The sequence below is a fragment of the Vicugna pacos genome, chromosome 30 (assembly GCF_048564905.1).
Source record: "Vicugna pacos chromosome 30, VicPac4, whole genome shotgun sequence".
Lineage (NCBI taxonomy): Eukaryota > Metazoa > Chordata > Mammalia > Artiodactyla > Camelidae > Vicugna > Vicugna pacos.
Window position 1 is genome coordinate 36157038 of NC_133016.1, and position 18956 is coordinate 36175993.

General features: G+C 37.6%; 1 non-coding gene across 1 annotated transcript; it reads right to left on the reverse strand.

Moving 5' to 3' along the window:
- Positions 1-1257: 1257 nt before the first annotated feature.
- On the reverse strand, positions 1258-1329 carry TRNAA-AGC (transfer RNA alanine (anticodon AGC)). Its single transcript has one exon. It is a non-coding gene; the product is annotated as a tRNA-Ala (tRNA).
- Positions 1330-18956: the final 17627 nt, after the last annotated feature.

The window sequence follows — 18956 nt, forward strand, 5'->3', positions numbered from 1 at the left end:
TAAAGGTTGAATCATTTTATCTCAGAAAATAAATGTCAGCTCGAAACACCAGACGAACAATGAAACTTTAAAATATTAGTTACATCTATCTTCATGTATGAAAAGTAGCTTAAACTATCGAAATGAGTAAAGGAAAATGAATAATGACCACTTAACAAATGAAAAGCTGAAGAAATTTTCCATCAGGCATATGAGCATGGCCAGTCACGTTACTGTTAGTCCACGCAGGTGGAGAGGCTTACTCAGCGGACAAGGGCTGCCTTCCCCCGTGCATTAAGAGTGAAGGCTTTTTCATTTTCTGCCCCAATGACTTACTAGTTTAATGTAATTCACATACTCAAATATATTATTAGGATCTCCATATGGTTCAATTTGAGGACTTAATATTTTACCATGGAAAATATTTATGATCTCCAAATACTGTTTGCAGAATAAGATGCTTGGGACGAACTGCAAATAGGTAGAATAAGAGAGTGATTTAAGAGTACAACTAAAATAAAATCTGCATTTATTTTTAAGATTAATCATTTTTTCCCAATGCCAACCTACACAATATTGTATGTGTTGTTGACATTGTCAAATGTGATCCGACTAAATCATGTACTGAAACCCTCCTTTAAGGAAATATGGCCTCAAGAACCAACTTTACTATTTTCCTGGCTAATTTGGCATATAATATATACAGCTATTTATCTTCTTTTGTCAGTATTTTTTGTTATAAATTTTAACTGCTGTGGTTAATATATCTTGCTGGCTCTTATTTAACTTTCAAACAATACCTCTTGCTCTATTGAATTTCCTCTGAGAATAATACATTACAGAGTTATGACAAATTTCAGGTTTCTAATAACCTTTTTAAAAAAATTCACACTCAATATTTTCTAATTTGAATTTAGAAACACACAGATATGCACATAGGTGTGTGTATAATGTGTGTACAGATGCCTATACTTGTATACGTATGTGTGTATGTGTATATATATATATATATATATATATATATATATAGTGTGTGTTTATATGTAAATATATATATTCTCCATCATATATACAGGCTAGGGAAGTGTATGACTAGAAAGTTATACATTTTTCCCCTGATGCTAAAAGTCTAATTAAAAATGCACATTTCCCCATTTTCTAACAAGGGTTGTTAATCTTGAGTAGAGGAAACAGGTCCATTTTGTGTTTTCTTTATTTCATTTAACAATAGTTCTTTCTTTTTTTAAAAAAAAATTATTTTATTATTACTTTTTTTAGTGGAGGTACTGGGGATGGAACCCAGGACCTCATGCATGCTAAGCATGCGCTCTACCACTGAGCCATACCTCCCCCTACAATAGTTCTTTCAATGCCTGCTGGATAGAGTGTTATTACTTCTTTTGTCTTTATCAGGTGGTCTTAGCGAATGAGAAATTGGATTGAAGTACGCTTTGCAATTGAGTAGAGCCTTCTTCATGGTCTGTGTTAGTATCAGTCAGGTTTCTCTAGAGAAACAGAGCCAGCAGTATGTATTTACATATGTGTGTATGTATACGTACACATACATATAGATCTGATTTATTGTAAGCCATTGGCTCACAGCATTGTGGAGTCTGAGACTCCCACTGTCTGCAGTCTGCAAGCTGGAAATGTAGGTGGGCCAGTAACATGGGTCTAGTCTGATACAAGCAGACTTGAGACCAATGAAGAGCCGGCACGTCACTTTGAGTCTGAAGGCAAAAAAAAAAAAAAGTGATGCTCCTGCCCTTGCAGTCAGACAGGAAGAGCTCCCCCTTCCTTGAGGGGGGTCAACCTTTTTGTTACACTCATGTCTTCCCCTGATTGAACGAGGCTCACCCACTCTAGGGAGGACAACTTGCTTCACTTAGTCTAATGATCCAAATGTTAATCTCCTCCAAACACACCCTCCCAGACACACTCAGAATAATGTTTGACCAAATATCTGCACACTCCATGGCCCAGTCAAGTGGATATGTAAAATTAGCCATCGTGTGGTCTTTAGCTAAATGAAACAAAATCCTGAAGAATGCCATAATGTTAATGTCAAAACTACCTGCTTTATAGCTCTAAACATTTGTATTTAGGGGTTGAAAATCTATATTTTGGCTGATTTCAGGGACAGTAAAATTGGCCTTAAATTAAAGACAAATAATGCAGGAAATCATAAAGCATTTCAATTTTGCTCAGTGAACAATTTAACTGTTTTTATTTTGTTAATTGCAGAGAACCTGGAGAATCTTCTGGAACTGGTGATGCTTTCATGGGCCCCTACTTTTTTTTTTTCCTCTTTAAACACATGGGACAGTCGTTTTCAGACATTAGCCATAAAACAAAGGGAAAACTATGACGCAGAATAAGTGATAATCGCTACAATTGGCAACTAAGGAAAAACACTATGAGAGTTTCCCAGGCAGGGCAGTGATGGCGGCTCTTGGTAATAAAGAGGTGGGAAAATTATTCAGTAGCATCAAGGGAACCTCTTGTAGCTCCAGAGGTTTGTGTATTTTCCCAATTTCATTGTATCATGGGACTTTTGGCTTTAAGGTTTACTGATGCTTGAGGCCTCCCTTTACTGACTGAGGAAATCCCAACACATTTTCATCATCAGTTGAAGTCTTCTCTATAGAAAGTTTAGTTTTGTGGTTAAAAGAAGCATAGACTAGCTAACAATGAACTTGCAAAGAATGCATGAAAATTTGAGGATGTAGGTTTTTTAATCTGAGTCTAAGAACTATCCACAGTTAGTGATATCTTCTGAGAATATATGACTTAAATTTTTAAGGTAAAAACTTTGATTGATCGGTCAACTAATCTTTGACAAAGGAGGCAAGAATATACAATGGAATAAAGACAGTCTCTTCAGTAAATGGTGTTGGGAAAACTGGGCAGCAGCATGTAAAGCAATGAAGCTAGAACACTCCCTTACACCATACACAAAAATCAACTCAAAATGGATCAAAGACTTAAACATAAGACAAGATACAATAAACCTCCTAGAAGAAAATATAGGTGAAACATTATCTGACATACATCTCAAAAATGTTCTCCTAGGGCAGTCTACCCAAGCAATAGAAATAAAAGCAAGAATAAACAAATGGGACCTAATGAAACTTACAAGCTTCTGCACAGCAAAGGAAACCAGAAGTAAAACAAGAAGAAAACCTACGGAATGGGAGTACATTTTTGCAAGTGAAACCGACAAAGGCTTGATCTCCAGAATATATAAGCGGCTCATACGACTCAATAAGAAAAAAATAAACAACCCAATCCAAAAATGGGCAGAAGACCTAAACAAGCAATTCTCCAAGGAAGAAATACAAATGATCAAAAGGCACATGAAAAAATGCTCAATATCACTAATTATCAGAGAAATGCAAATCAAAACTACAATGAGGTATCACTTCACACCAGTTAGAATGGCCGTCATTCAAAAATCCACAAATGACAAATGCTGGAGAGGCTGTGGAGAAAGGGGAAACCTCCTACACTGCTGGTGGGAATGCAGTTTGGTGCAGCCACTGTGGAAAACAGTAAGGAGATTCCTCAAAAGACTAGGAATAGACTTACCATAGGACCCAGGAATCCCGCTCCTGGGCATATATTCAGAAGGAACCCTACTTCAAGAATACACCTGCACCCCAATGTCCATAGCAGCACTATTTACAATAGCCAAGACATGGAGACAGCCTAAATGTCCATCAACAGATGACTGGATAAAGAAGAGGTGGTATATTTATACAATGGAATACTATTCAGCCATAAAACCCGACAACATAATGCCATTTGCAGCAACATGGATGCTCCTGGAGAATGTCATTCTAAGTGAAGTAAGCCAGAAAGAGAAATAAAAGTACCATATGAGATCACTCATGCGCGGAATCTAAAAAAAAATACCAAAACAAAAAACATAAATACAAAACAGAAACAAACTGATGGACATAGACTACAAACTTGTGGTTACCAGGGGGATGGAGGGTGGGAAGGGACAGACTGGGATTTCAAAATGTAGAATAGATAAACAAAATTATACTGTACAGCACAGGGAAATATATACAAGATCTTATGTTAGCTCACAGCGAAAAAAATGTGACAAATGAATATATGTTCATGTATAACTGAAAAGTTGTGCTCTTCAATGGAATTTGACACAACATTGTAAAATGATTATAATTCAATAAAAAACTGTTTAAGAAAAGAGAAAAAAAGCAAGACATCTGTCTATAAATTATGACTAAATCCTAGTCATCACTTTGAGAGGTATTTGGATGTGAAAAGGGCTGAGGGTTTGTTGAGCTGTTCAGCGTGTTATGTGTGCTGACTATCCATGACTCCCCTGCTGATGTGGTCAACTACACTTTTATAGCTTAGGGTTTAGGTTATGAATTTTAGGCGTTAGGGAAAAAGCAGTGTGTGGCTGGGTGACAGTTGAGCGATGCTAGGAGGAAGGGTAAGAGTGAAGAAATATCTTTTTTTTTCCTTCCACAACAACCCACAAAAGCCTGAATCATAGCTGGTGTAACTTCCAGTGGACTTTCAGAGCGTATCTGCTCTGTGATTTCTTTGTGGACGAAAGTATTGTCTTATTCATCTTTATATGCCTTGCACTTAGGCACAATGCCTAGCCCGTAGCAGACATTTAATACAAAATTTTTGATGAGATAAAAATGACTCAAATGTGGTGGTGCAGAGCTTGATGAGTTTAGAAGACAGTATCTGGGCCTGAGGTCAAGATGCAGTTGTACAGAGCCTCCTGGAGTTGTGGTGGGGCAGACAGGAGCGCTGCCTGGCAGGAATCACTCTAACAACCGCCAGCTTTTAATGTGGAGAAGTTTGGTCTGCCTGCTCAACAGCCTTCTGCTTGGCTAGATCTTCAGGATATGGACTGCTTTTGATGGCCTAAGGTCAGGTTCCCTGGATGTCAAGGGTCCCCTTTTCCAGATAATGAACAGACCCTGAGAAAGAATGCCAATGTCCTTAGGATCTGACACACAATCCTTTCTCTTTCCTGCTGTGATTAATCTGTGAGTAAGTGGTGTTGGCATCAAACAAACCCGGGCTGAACTCCAACTCTGCCAAGTCCTAACCAGGCAACCCTAAGGCGATTTACTTAAGCCTTTCATGTCAGTGAAGGTCCTAGCGGTCAGTGATTGGCGTGCCCCAAAGGGTGTAATTGAAGAGAAACCGACAAGAGTCACGGAAGTGACAAAGGGCGAGGAAGAGCCAGGTCTGGCAACAGCAGAAAGCTGTCTCCACCTGAGGCCTGGAAGGGACAGGAGAGGAAGGATGCCACCACGTCACAGAGACAGCGGGAGGCGTGGAAGTGCGGCTGCCGAGCCGAGCGGTGATCCCGGAGAGGCCGTCCCTGCCAGAACCTTAGAAGGTGAGTAAATGTTCTGATCTGTGTCTCACACTTCATCCCCTCTTAGTTCTTCCAACTTCCACACCCAACCAGAAGCCGAAGCACCATGGAGCCCGGGAAGAGAAGTCCTCAGGGGTCAGACTCTCTGGGTGTAGAACAAGGCAGAACAATGCAGAGAAGAGATCTGGAGGTGATAAAGATATTCCCTAATCATCAATTTCTCTTTCTGCAAATTGGGGATTATAATCATCTCCTCCTCATGGACGAGGACCAGATGGGATAACGGATGCAAAGCATTTAGCATGAAGCTTAGCACATTGTTAATAGTTGTTCAGGATTAAAGTAGCCTCTGAAAGTTGCTCGAGACTCTGATCAGAGGGAACCTAACTGGCGAAAACAATTCTTTTCTAATAAGTCTCTTATTTCGAAACAAACGAAATAGAATCCTTCCATTTTTAGGATAATATACCCACAAGTTTGTATAGTTGCAAACCTTCTTGCCATGACGTTTGGATTCATAAAAACCCTGGCTCCAATCTGGTCTCCAGTATCTTTACTAACCATTCCCTGTGACCTGGGCAATGGTGTATTTAACATGAGCCAATGTTCTTTTTCACCCATAAAAATAAAGGAAAAATAACCACTACCTTACAGATGTGTATCAAAAGTAAGACAGGGTCTAACACAGCACAGAGGCTCAGAACTTAGCAACGTTATGCTTTGCCATCTCCACAGCAGCTCAATGTGGTACTAGAGATTATACAGCGCAAACAGATACATGGCAGACCTTTCTTTTGCTGCTCAGAGTGTTTTCTTTTTAATATTAAAAAGATTTATTTTACGTAGGTATTTTAAACACTGTCCATGGATTACCCTACATTAATAGATCAATATCCATGCATTTGAAAGTTTCAGGCAAATATTCTAAAACCAGAGACGGAGATGAATGTTAATATACAATTGACGAAAAGGCAGCAAATCTCAATAATCCTCAAATACATTTTGATGTTTTCTATTACCAGATAGCAAACTCCGAGACCAGGCTGGCGTAACATGCCTCATTGTCCAACCTGACTTTGTTTTCCTTTGACTACGCTACATAGAGTCAATTTGGACAATGACGCAATTTTCCTTGCCCGGCTTGGTCAGGAGACACTAAAGGAAAAAAAAAATGTTTGGGGGGAAACTGAATCACTCTCCCTTCTTTTAGAGGGAACCTGCAAATGTCACTTAATGAGAAATGTTCTCAGTGCAGAAGAATGCACCGTGATGAGTGTGTTCCCCGCTCCCGACGGCTGCATCAAGCCCGCACCACCATCAGCATTCAGCGCGGCACCAAGACCCGCAGGAAACCATTCCATTTGTAAAAAGGTCAAACATTGGTAGCCCCAAGCTTTTGAAATGAAGCAGAGAAAACAATTTCAGAGCTATTTACTCCCCTGTTCTCTGACAGCTTTTGTCCCGGCTTCCAGTAAGAGAGATTTGCTTTTATAGTCACAATCATTTAAGTAAATACGATGCTTGTGGCTACAAAAAATGCACTTGATTGCTTTCTTTGAGTCAGAAGGCTTTTTATCTTGTTTCTAAAATCATAAAGCCCACCAGGCACTGCATTTTTCCAGAAGTATTGACTGACGTCCATCCTATACATTTAGGTAATCAATTAAGGGTACAGATGATGACAGAGGAACTTTGGTAACGCAGGAAGGAATTTATAATACATGAGGGCTCTTTCACAGTGGAAGTGATGTGACTTTTGTAGGGCAGAAGAATTGCTATGGTTGTTTGGCAATCACATGTCTCATTTCTGATATATTTCCTAGCCTTTTTGTGTATTAACAAGAATGTATTGGGAGATCCTTCAGCATTGCTTAGCAGAAACATACATACAATTATCAAACCTGCTGTCATACCCCTGGAAAGCTGTCTCAAAAGCAGGAGAGTAGTAAATATAAAACAGACAGAAGCATCAAGTGTAGTTCCTATTAGGAACTGATGGTTGGAATGCATTCTATGTACACTGCTAATAAAATGAGGGATGAATAAAAAAAAACATTGCAGGAAAATGGCTTCCATTCAATTTTAAATGACTTACATTTAAAGTGAATCTCTTCATATATGGAGCTCCCAGTCTTTATAGAAATGTAAGCAATTTATAGAGACATTCTTTTAAAAGAACATTACTACTATTCTCACTTTATAGTGAGGAATTTCAGTAATTTCATGACTTTCTGGAGGTCACACACTGGGTAGGAAAAAAGTTTGCTCCTGGATAATATGAAACAAGAAAATGAAATCTTATAGAATGATGTATTCTCAAACGTTTTCTTTAGATCCGTTTGAGGTTTTACTCTGCCTTAAATATCATATAGATCTTTCTGAAATCCACTCAGCAGCTATGAGCTATTTCAGGCCAATAATTGTGACATGTTCCAAAATAGTCAGCTTTGTTCGACATGTATTTCAGCATCTGTTATGTTACAGGCTTTGTTAAGCTATGAAACAGAAGGACCAGGAAAGACAAGATCCTTTCTTCCGTGGAGTTCAAAGCCTTACAGGTACGTGCAGCCAATGCTCCAGAAGAAGTATTAGAGGAAGATGCTATCATAACACAGAGAGAGGGGTCAGGCGGTCCTACCTATGGTAATTGTGTTAAACTGAAAACTAAAGACTAACTAGAGATGAACAGACAAAGGGAGAACCAAAGAAAGTCCAAGAAGCCCAGCAGGACTGGAGTATAAGGTTTATGATGAACAAAAGATGAGGCCCAAGGACTTAAATTAGACTATCTTGCATTAAGATCTATCTGAATTTGCTCAAAGTATCATTTTGTCAAATCAGACTTACTGGAATCTGCCATCGTATACAGTGTCAAGCTTTACTAATAGTGTTAAGGATATAACTAATCTGAAGAATTAGCTACAACAGAGGAAGGTTTGGGACCAACCAGTACAACTCCACATGTCCTTCTTGACACATTACAATGTGTTCTTTGGCCCGTATTTAAAGATGCGCTGTCTAAAGGATGCATGGAGTCACTGTTTACATGAAAAGGAATCACACTGCCCATTGCAAAGCTTATGTAACACTTCCCCTGGCACTATGCCCCATAAGTCCAGAGCTCATGTTTGTTTGCCATGAACCATCCTATACACACCAGGTACGTTCTGCTACAAGCATTCTATAAATAATGACTCTCCCACTAGGAAATACCAGTGTGGTGCTCAACAGCAGGTCTGTCAATAACACGCTTTCAAGGAGATTCGACCAGGTCCTCTTTTCTATTTTGAGGACATTTCATGGTAAAGTGAGAATGTTCTCACAGTCATGCTATCAATTCTTTCCTTTCTACCTGCAGAAACTATAAATCTATGTTATACATTTTGGATTGATCATGAAAGTGATGGCAAAGGCTTAAAGGATCTTAAGCCTGATATGTAGAACACACAGTAACATATGAGGCTAGATGGAAAAAGGAGAAGGTTATAGGCATGAAGACCGATTTCAGACTTTTGGAATGGTGGGATCACTTGAACTAGGGCATCCCACAGTGGTGCCCAAGAGAAGGATGCAGACGCTAGAGTTGTTTATGAGTCAGCATCTGCAGGACTTGGGGATTAATTCAAAATAGGAGGTAAAAGAGAGCAAGGGAATTAAGGATTGCCTATATTTGGACAACAACATAGATGGGGCTAACAGCTGAGATAAGTAAACATTAGAAGGGGAAATCGATCTGGAAGTCCAAAATATGGTCAGTTTTAGATACGTCAAGTTTGAACTGATTAGAAAACGTGAAAGGGAAGGCATTCAGTGAGCAGTTGTATAAAAGGATCAGAAACCCAGGAGAAATCCCTGGGCTGGAGAGTTGAAAGTGACTGGCAGAAATGTATTAACTGAGGCCATGGGAAATGATGAGTCATCTGAAGACATCAATTAGGAAGCGGGCCAGAGGAAAGCTGGCCAGTTTTAAAGAAGGCAAAGTGGATAAGGCAGACGAAAGGACCAAGGTGTGGAATCGGGAAGCCAAGGGCTGGGCTGATTTTAGATAAATGAAGAGAATGTTTGTGCAAGAAGCCTCTGGGTGTCCAAGCAAGTGAAAGCTGCCCTTCGATTTAATAATGTGAATGGGACATTGGAATACAGCCCAAATACAGAGGTGGAGACAGAGTGGGTAAACAGCTCCTACACCAGAAATTGACACATTGTAACTGGCTATACTTCAATATTAAAAAAAAGGAAACATATTGGAGCTTGTCATCTAGGCTATATTAAATTTTGAGACTTGTATCTTTTTCTGTATTCCCCTTGACTGGCAGAGGGCTACACATAGAACATTTTAAGGAATACTTTTTTGAAAAGGAATATATTTGAAAATTATTATCTGAAGATAGGCTGAGTCCAGATTAAGTCTTTGTTTTTTCACGTGCGAGGGAAAACTTTCAAGTCTTCCCTCATACATAACTGTCCAGTGTGTTCACCAAACTCTCTTTTCCTATTTTGTAACTGCTTTTTTTCATTTGTTTGTTTTTTGACCTGTCAAATCTAGTGAGCATGTGTGCACTTGGGGAATAAATAATCCATTCATTTTGGCTCAATCAAAAGAGCAAGAAAAGAAAATTTGATACATGTTATTATAAAATGCACCCCAATGTTCATAGCAGTGCTATATACAATATCCAAGACATGGAAGAATCTAAAATTTCCATCAACAGATGACTGGATAAAGAAGTTGTGGTATATTTATACAATGGAATACTACTCAGCCATAAAAAGTAATAAAATAATGCCATTTGCAGCAACATGAATGGACCCAGAGAGCATCATTCTACATGAAGTAAGCCAGAAAGAGAAAGAAAAATGCCGTATCATATCACTCATATGTGGAATATATATTTAAAAAAGAGGACACTAATGAATTCATCTGCAAAACAAAAATAGAATTACAGACATAGTAAGTAATCTTAAGGTTACCAGGGGAAAGAGAATGGGAAGGGATAAATTTGGGAGTTTGAGATTTGCAAATGTTAGCCACTATATATAAAAATAGATAAAAACCAGATTTATTCTGTATAGCACAGGGAATTATATTCAATATCTTGTAATAACCTTTAATGAAAAGAATATGAAAATGAATATATGTGTATATATATACATATGTGCATGACTGGGACATTATGCTGTATGCCAGAAATTTACACATTGTAACTGACTGTACTTCAATAAAATAAAATACAGTACAATTTATAGTGGAATTTTATTTACTTGCTATTGAATTATCCACAATACTCTCCTCTTATTTTTGTGAGTAGTGGAAAGATGACTGTATTTCAAATGAAAAGGGACTGATATGCATTGAGATGTTGATATGCTCATATGGGTTCTAAGTTTTAAAATGAAAATGTTGGCAAGAGTAAAAACTATCCATTTTTTTAGCTGGAAATAATAATAATAGCATAACAATAATCTCTTGTTTTTAAAAGAGATCATATCACTGATTCATCAGCAGTAGGATATTTTTCCTATAGAGGGGCAAATATTTTTACTAATTTTCTATTTGGTAATCAATGGCCCTCAGTTGAGAGATTGTTTATTGAATTTAGGAATCAGTATTTAGGCAGGGGAAAGAGGAAAACCATTTGAATGTGAAGAGGATCACTAGTTATCTTTTATTATTTTATTTTAATCAACTGAATTTATTGACTCATTGTAGGGCTTTCAAGAATCACTACAAGAAATTGCTATTTTGCCTTTTGACTGAGAGGTGGTTCAAGTTTGAGCTCATCGAATTATTAAGGGCTACTTAGCACTTACGTGCAGAATTTCCACAGTCCTTCTGACTTTCAGTGAACTCACTGAGAGAAAAACACCAAAGCTGCTAAACACATAAAACAATTGAGAGATGTGATAACATTTCTGTTACAATTATACTGATGCTCATTACGGCTCGCCATTCTGAACATCTCAGATGCCATCAGGTTTATGATTCTATAAATCTGCAGAATGCCTCACTGTGAAGTAATGGTCATCTGTTTCCAAATTAAAATGATATCGTAACACTGGGGGCCAATATGCATGAAGTTGTTAACTCTTATAAGTAAACCATTAAACAACGGGAAAATCCTTCTCCGATTTGCTATTTCTGAAATAGCTATGAACTTAAAGAATTCCAAAGGAAAAAAAAAAAGAATTCCAAAGAGGAGAAGATAATTTTTTTCACTTCTTATATTGGGAAATAAATTAAGATGCTGCAGACTTCTTGATCCAGTCCTGACTGCTGATGTGGTTAGAGCGAAACACAGTGGGATGTGTAGGGAATCCAATCATTACTTTTAAATTAATAGATGAGGAGTTTCCGAGTAGGCATTCCTGAACAGAGGACACAAAAAATGAATTAACATGTCTTAGAGAGACAAAAGGTCTAAGACCATGTCAGAAAAAAAAATGTATTACACCAGCTGGACTGGAATCCTGCCATTGGGTCCTTGTTTTCTGTAGAAAAGGACACAAGCCAACAGAAAAATTTCCACACAACTACTTGCTACAGGCAAACGTGATATAAATTCAGCTTCTGAAGTAGAATCCAAGAAAGACTATAACTCCGCAGGTCAAAACATTTCCCCTGTCTTCTAGTCCCGACACCCAGCGCATCCACATGGTACCTGGAAGTACCACGTCACCCCAGAAATTAGGTACCCGTGTTACTGCTGAGAAGAAACGCAGAAACAGGGAGCAGTGGTGGAGGAGGTCCCGGGGAGGACGGGGCCGCCGGCCGCCCCTGGAGCCGGACCCAGCGACCTGCGGCTGCTCCTCCGCCGTCCTCGGGGTGTCGGAGCCCCTCCCTGTTCCCACAGCAGCAGCTGCTTTGGGGGATGCAGCCCCGAGAGAGCGCGTTGCGGGGACCATCTGGGTGGCGTGCGGACTGCGCCCCGTTAGTCCTCCACGAACTTTTGAGATTCTGCAAGTGCACACGGAGATCTTGTCTTGTGGCCGCTGGAGATAAACCTCACGTGTAAGTGCCATTGCTTCTTCGAACTACCAACCTGGAGGCTCTGCCTCTTTCTTCTCTCCTTGGGTTCTGAGTAAGGGGGCGGTTTCAGGTTTCACCCGAGAAGCTCCCAAGGTTGTGAACCAACATACAGTCTGTTTGATTAACTCCTTATTAAACAGATACCAGCGAACTGGGCGCATTTACTGTGTTCCAGGGATTCAGTAAATATGTATTGAATTAATGAGTTGCCAGCACAGAATAGAAAGACAAAAGAGGGTGTGTGCTATTTAATCTTACTGTGTCTGAGACTGAGTTTTAGACATAAATTTGGCTCTTATTAATTCCCTTCTTGCTTAGGAATGAATCCCTTGGCGTGGTTCCTACATCCTGCAGGTTGGCTGTTTGTGAATATTTTGTTAAATGTGGTTTCCCAGGTGTGCCACAGGGGGCCCAGTGCCAATCCAAGCAGGCTTTGGTTCTTGAATCCCTTACTAATTACGTGAATTTAGGTGGGACACTTCCCCTAGACGTGTCCATTTCCCTGTTCAGAGTCATTGTGTTAGTTTCTCTCTCTCTCTCTTTGGTCTTCACCATTATATGCATATAACTATAAACTTTCTTTTGGGGGCAATTGTGTGAGAGTTCCCCACTAGGTAAGTGTTCCTCCACCTTCTCAGGGTACAGCTGCTGGGTGATGGGTTAAGTGCACCTTTGACTCTACAAGGCATCAGTAAATACTTTTCAAAATGTACCGATTTACATTTATACAAGAAGTATATTAGAGTTTTTACTTTATCTCATATCACCACCAACACTTGACATTCTGTTATTCTTTAAAGTTTTCCAATTTTAAGGGAGGGAAAAATTGCAATGACACTTTAATTTTCATTTTCCTGATTACTAGTTAGATGGAGCAAATTTTGTCTGTTGTTCATTTGGCATCCCATTTTAAGAATCTGCCCTTTCCTAGGCTAGGCCATTTTTTATTTAATTATTCAGGTTTTAAAAGCTTGATGTGCAGTGGATCTTTATAAGATGAAGATATCAATTCTTTGTTGCTTAAACATGGGCAAATAGGTTATGCAAATCAGAAGATTCACTCTTATATTTTGTAGCATTGCCACTTCATGAAAATATTTCGATGTCCTCACATTGATCATTTTTGTCCTCTGACCTCTTGGCTTTGGGGGCCTTATTTAGGAAACCAATATCTGCTCTGATAATCAGCGTTTTCTCTTGCATTCTTTAATGTTTGCTTTTTACGTTTATGTCTTTAATCGGTGTGGAATTTAACTATTTGTTGGTGGTTTGTTTTAAGAGTCATGCGTGATTTAGAAAACTCGAGAGGAGAAGGAAAGGATATTGTATTTACCCATATTTTTACTTTTCCCATTGTTCTTTCTTCCTTCCTGATGTCCCAAGATGCTTTTTTATCGTTTCCTTTCTGCTTGCAAGCACTTACATTAGCTGTTCTTTTAGCGTAGGTTCGCTGATGACGAATTCTCTTGGGTTTCCTCCATCTGAATTCTCTGAGTCTGCCTTGATCTCTGCTTCATTTCTGAAGGATATTTTTGCTGGAAATAGAATTCAAGCTGACAGTTCTTTTCTCTCAGCACTTGAAATATGTCCTGCCACTTCCTGCTTGTCTCCATCGTTTCCAGCGTGAAGTCCTTTGAACTGTGCCCCCCTGCAGGTGGTTTCCCTCTGTCTGCATCTGAGATCCTTTTCTTTTTCTTCAGTTCCCAGCGGTTTGAGTGTGGCGTGTCTTGGCTTGGGTTTCTTTGGCTTTGTCCTTTTTGGATAAATCCTTGCTCAGCTTCTGGAATCTGTAGGTTTATGTCTTTTGCCAATTTAGGATAATTTCAGCTATTAGTTATTTAAGTACTTTTTCAGCCCCACCCTCTTTCTCCTTTTCCTCCAGGACCCCTAATATCTGTGTCATTTTGCTGTTGATATCTGTTGATTGTCATTTCTCATTCAAGTAAAGTTTTCCTGTTTCTTGGTTTAATAAGGAATTTTTTTTATTGGAACCTAGACATTTGGGACATTATGTTGTGAGAGTGTAGATCTTCCTTAAATATTCTATTTTAACTAATTTCCTCTGGCACTATTCCAGTGGCAGAATGGAGAGGGGTGCTACATTCTTACCATGTGGAGGAGCAGTCAGGGTTCTCATCTAAGCTTTGTTGATATAGAAAGGGGAGGGGCTTTTGCTATTGCCAGTTGGGGTGGCAGTTCTGACTCCAGCTTCTCCTTCAGCCCACTTCACTGGCTGCAGCAGGAGAACGTGCCCGCTTTTAAGGACTCACGTGATACGATATGTTCTACCTGCTTACCACTGGGTCATCTCCTATTTTATGGCCTGTAAACTTCATAATATCTAAGTCTCTTTTTCCACGTCACATACCATATTCCCATATTCCAGGGTACAGAGTGTAGACCTTTATGCTCACCACACTGCAGAACTGAACTTTTCAATAAAAATAATATCCAGGTCACGAATATGAGCAATCTATATAATTTTATATTTACTATATTAAAATAATCAAAAAGGAAATAGGTAAATTGCTATTAATAATACTAAGTATGTTTTATTTAACCCAATATATCCAAACTATCATCAATTCAATATAATTAGTATAAACATTCTTATTGACAAATTTACATGCATCTCTCATACTAAGTACTTTAAACTTACAGCACATCTTAATTTAGACTAACCGTGTTTCAGGTGCTCAGTAGCTTATGTGTGGCTTGTGGCTACCATATTGAACAGCTTGGGTTTAGACTGCTTTGGTCAATAAAACCCACAACTTTCTTTTCTTTCCTGACTTGGTCCAGTGTCAAGTGTGGTATGAGGTTTTTACTAGCCTCACAAGCGAAGGTTGTTTGCTTTGTTCCTGAGCTTTACTCCGAATGTTCATAAATAAATAAAGATAATATGCTACTTAAAAGATTGATATAACCAACTGAGCATGGTGTTTTGGGTCTGGGGTGTTGGGAAGGATTCTTATTATCAGTGCAATTAAGTTACAGGTTGCTGGTTTATTCAGACATTCTCCGTATTTAACCAATTTTGATAATTCAGAATTTTCTAGAATCTATTGATTTTTCTTTTTCAGTTTAACAGTCGTACAAATCTACAGATATTATTTTATTTTTATCTGGTTTTGTTTATCATTAACTATAACCTTTTGCATCAACTTTATAGAAGGATAAACTATGTAAAGTAAAACATTATTTTTCAGTATGTAGCTCATTACATTTTTATATTTAATCAGTATAACCAACACCATAATCAGAATATAGGACATTTTCATCATTCTAACAAGTTTTTTTCTGCCTCATTGCAGTTAATTCTTTCTTCTTTCCCAACCTCTGGAAACCACTCTTCTGCTTTTAATCACTAAAGAATCAATTTTTTGTTTATAGAATTTTATGTAAATTCAGTCAGACAGTATGCAATCTTTTATGTCCAACTGAGTATTTTCAGCATCATTCTTTTGAAATTCATACACTGTAATGAATGTATCAGTAATTCAGTCTTCCTACTTCAGGGTTGTATTCCACTACATGGATGTGCCACAACTATTTACCTATCCCCTTTTAGAGCTGCAAATTTTCAATGACATTTTCTTCTATAAATTGTGTAATTTTAGTTTTTGTTTGTTTGTTTGTTCATTCTTTGGCTCATTTTGAATTAATTTTTCTGTATAGTGTCTGGATCAAGATTAATTTTTCTAAACATAAATCTAGTTGTATTTCAAACTTTATTAAAAAGATGAGTCTGCAGTTTGAAAAGTGTGCTGTTTCTCGACTCGCTTGGTTTTTTAAAGTCAGGTAGTATCAGTCGAGTAAACTTTTTTTCAAAATTATTTTGTCTAGATACCCCTTTGTATTATTACAGCTTGGATTTTCCTATAACTATTAGAATTAGCTTAACATTGTGACTGAGATTGCACTGAATCTATCAATCAGTCATGTGATAACTGACATCTTACTAATATTGAATCTTTTAATTTATGAATCTGGTATAAATTTTCATTAATTTAAGTCATCTTTATTTTCTCTCAGCGATGTTTTATAATTTTCAGCATCTTGTACGTGTTTTGTTACATTATTTCTAAGTCTTCTATGTTTCCAGCTTCTATTATACATGCTGTTTCTCAAAATTTCATTTTCCATTTTGTTATTGTTAGCATATAAAAATAAAATTCTCTTGATTTACTCATTTTTCAGTTCTGATAATTTTTTTTGTAAATGCTTTAGAATTTTATACAGTAGGTCAAGTTAGCTGATGGTGTTGTGTTAGTCTTAGTTTTTAAAGATTTCTTGTCTTTTCTATCATTTAATAACAGAGGAGTGACATTTGTCTATTTCTCCTTCAAGTTCTGTCAACTCTTTGCTTATGTATTTGAAGTTTGATTGTTGAATATATAGACATCCAGGATTCCTATGTCTTAATGTTAATTGATTGGTGTCCTCCTTTATACTTAATAATATTCCTCTCCCTTAAGCTTATGTGGTATGATATTAATGTAACCATTCTACCTTTGTTATGATTACTGGTCGTGTGGTATAGGACCTCTTTAACCAATATTTTACTTGTAATCGAACTTTTTTCTTTGTATTAAAGATATTTAAATTGGCTTTCTCACAGACAGCATAAAGTTTTATTTTGCATTCTTCCTGTTTGATAATCTGTGTTTAATTGGAATATTTAAATAGTTTGTAGTTAATAAAATTTTTTTGATAAGAATGAATTTGAGTTTAATTCTACCAGATCTCTGTGTGTTGCTGATTTACTGATGGGCACAGACCCTCCAGTTCCCTTGGCAGGGCTGATGGCGGGGTGTGGGTGGGAGGAGTTGAACCCACGTCCACGTGGGACAGGACTGCCCCAGTCCACGGCCAGGGTCACAGCTTTTATCTTTTAGACCATATCGTGTCAATGGAATCTAAATGTTTTCCCCCTGTTTGAGCTCCAGGAATAATCAGTCATAAACTCTCCAGTGGTTGTTTTTTGCCCTTACCTTGTGAAGTTTGAGCTTCGTGATGAAGGTTAATATATGTAGAATCACATAGTATGTAATCTTTTAAGACCAGCTACTCTCCCTCAGAATAATACTCCTGTGATCCAATCGAGCTATTGCATGCATCAATAGTTTATTCCTTTTTATTGTTCGGTAGCATTCCTTTGTATGGACGTAGCAAAGCTTTTGGTTTTGTGTTAAATATGTTAACTCGTTGAAGGACATTTGAGCTGCTTCCACATTTGAAGATTTAACAGAGTTTTTGTAAATATTTATATACAGGTTTTTGTGTAAACATAAATCTTCTTTTCTCAGGGGCATATACTAGTGAGCAACATCGTCAGGTCGTATGGTAGTCTATGTTTAACTCTATAAGAAATTGCCAACAGAGTTTTCCAGAGTAGTTAACACTATTTTGCATTGCTATCAGCAATTTATGAGGGGGAGGGTGTAGCTCAGTGGTAGAGTGAGTGCTTAGCATGCACAAGGTCCGGGTTCAATCCCCAGTACCTCCATTAAAGATAAATTAATAAAATCAATGTAATTACAGCCCCCCCCAAAAAAGAAGCTTAAAAAAGCCCATTTATGAGAGCTTAGTATGGATGTGTGTAGCTATGTGGGTGCATATGTATTGTCATATATGTGTATGTCATCAGTACTTTTAATTCTGTCTGTTATAATAAACATGCAGTGATAGCCTATAGTGGTTTTAATCTGCATTTTCTTCATGCCTATTGATGTCAAAATCTTTTCATCTTCTCTAAGTACCACTTTAAAATAAAATTACGGTGTCATATATTATCTCTAAGCCATATAAACCTGCTCATTTTTATTTTATTTTTTGTCTTTTTTATTGAATGAAAGTTTCTTTAAATATTATAGTGCTTTACAGGTTTCATAAGTTCCACACAGATGATTTCATATAATCTGATAAAACCCCTTTTTCCCCATCCCTATATTGCCCCTCGTCCCCTTATCTCCCCTCACGGATAACCACTAGTTTGTTATCTATGTCCGTGAATCTGCTTTTTTTTTGTTGATTTATTCACTGGTTTGTTGTATTTTTTAGATTCAACATATAAATGATATCATACAGTTTTTGTCTTTATCTCTCTGGTTTATTTCATTTAGCATAATGCCCTCCAAATCCATCTATGTTGCTGCAAATGGCAAAATTTCATTCTTTTTATGGCTGAATAGTATTCCATTATATATACACCACATCTTCTTTATCCAGTCCTCTGTCGATGGACAGTTAGGTTGCTTCCACACTTTGGCAATTGTAAATAATGCTACTATGAACATTAGGATTCATGTACCTTTTTGAATTCATGTTTTTGCCTTTTACAGCTGTATATCCAGGAGTGGAATCGCTTATTTTTAAATCATTGTCAGTGCTTACCTAATTGCATGTGGAATAAACTCATAATTGACTTGTACATTTTGATAGCCGTCTTTCTTAACATTAAATATTTTTGTGTTTAAGAATTTTGTTTTTTTCATTTGCAATTTGAATGTTATTTTTCTTTCATGCTTATATTGTATTAGTTACTGTTATTTTTCTCTCCCCACTGCT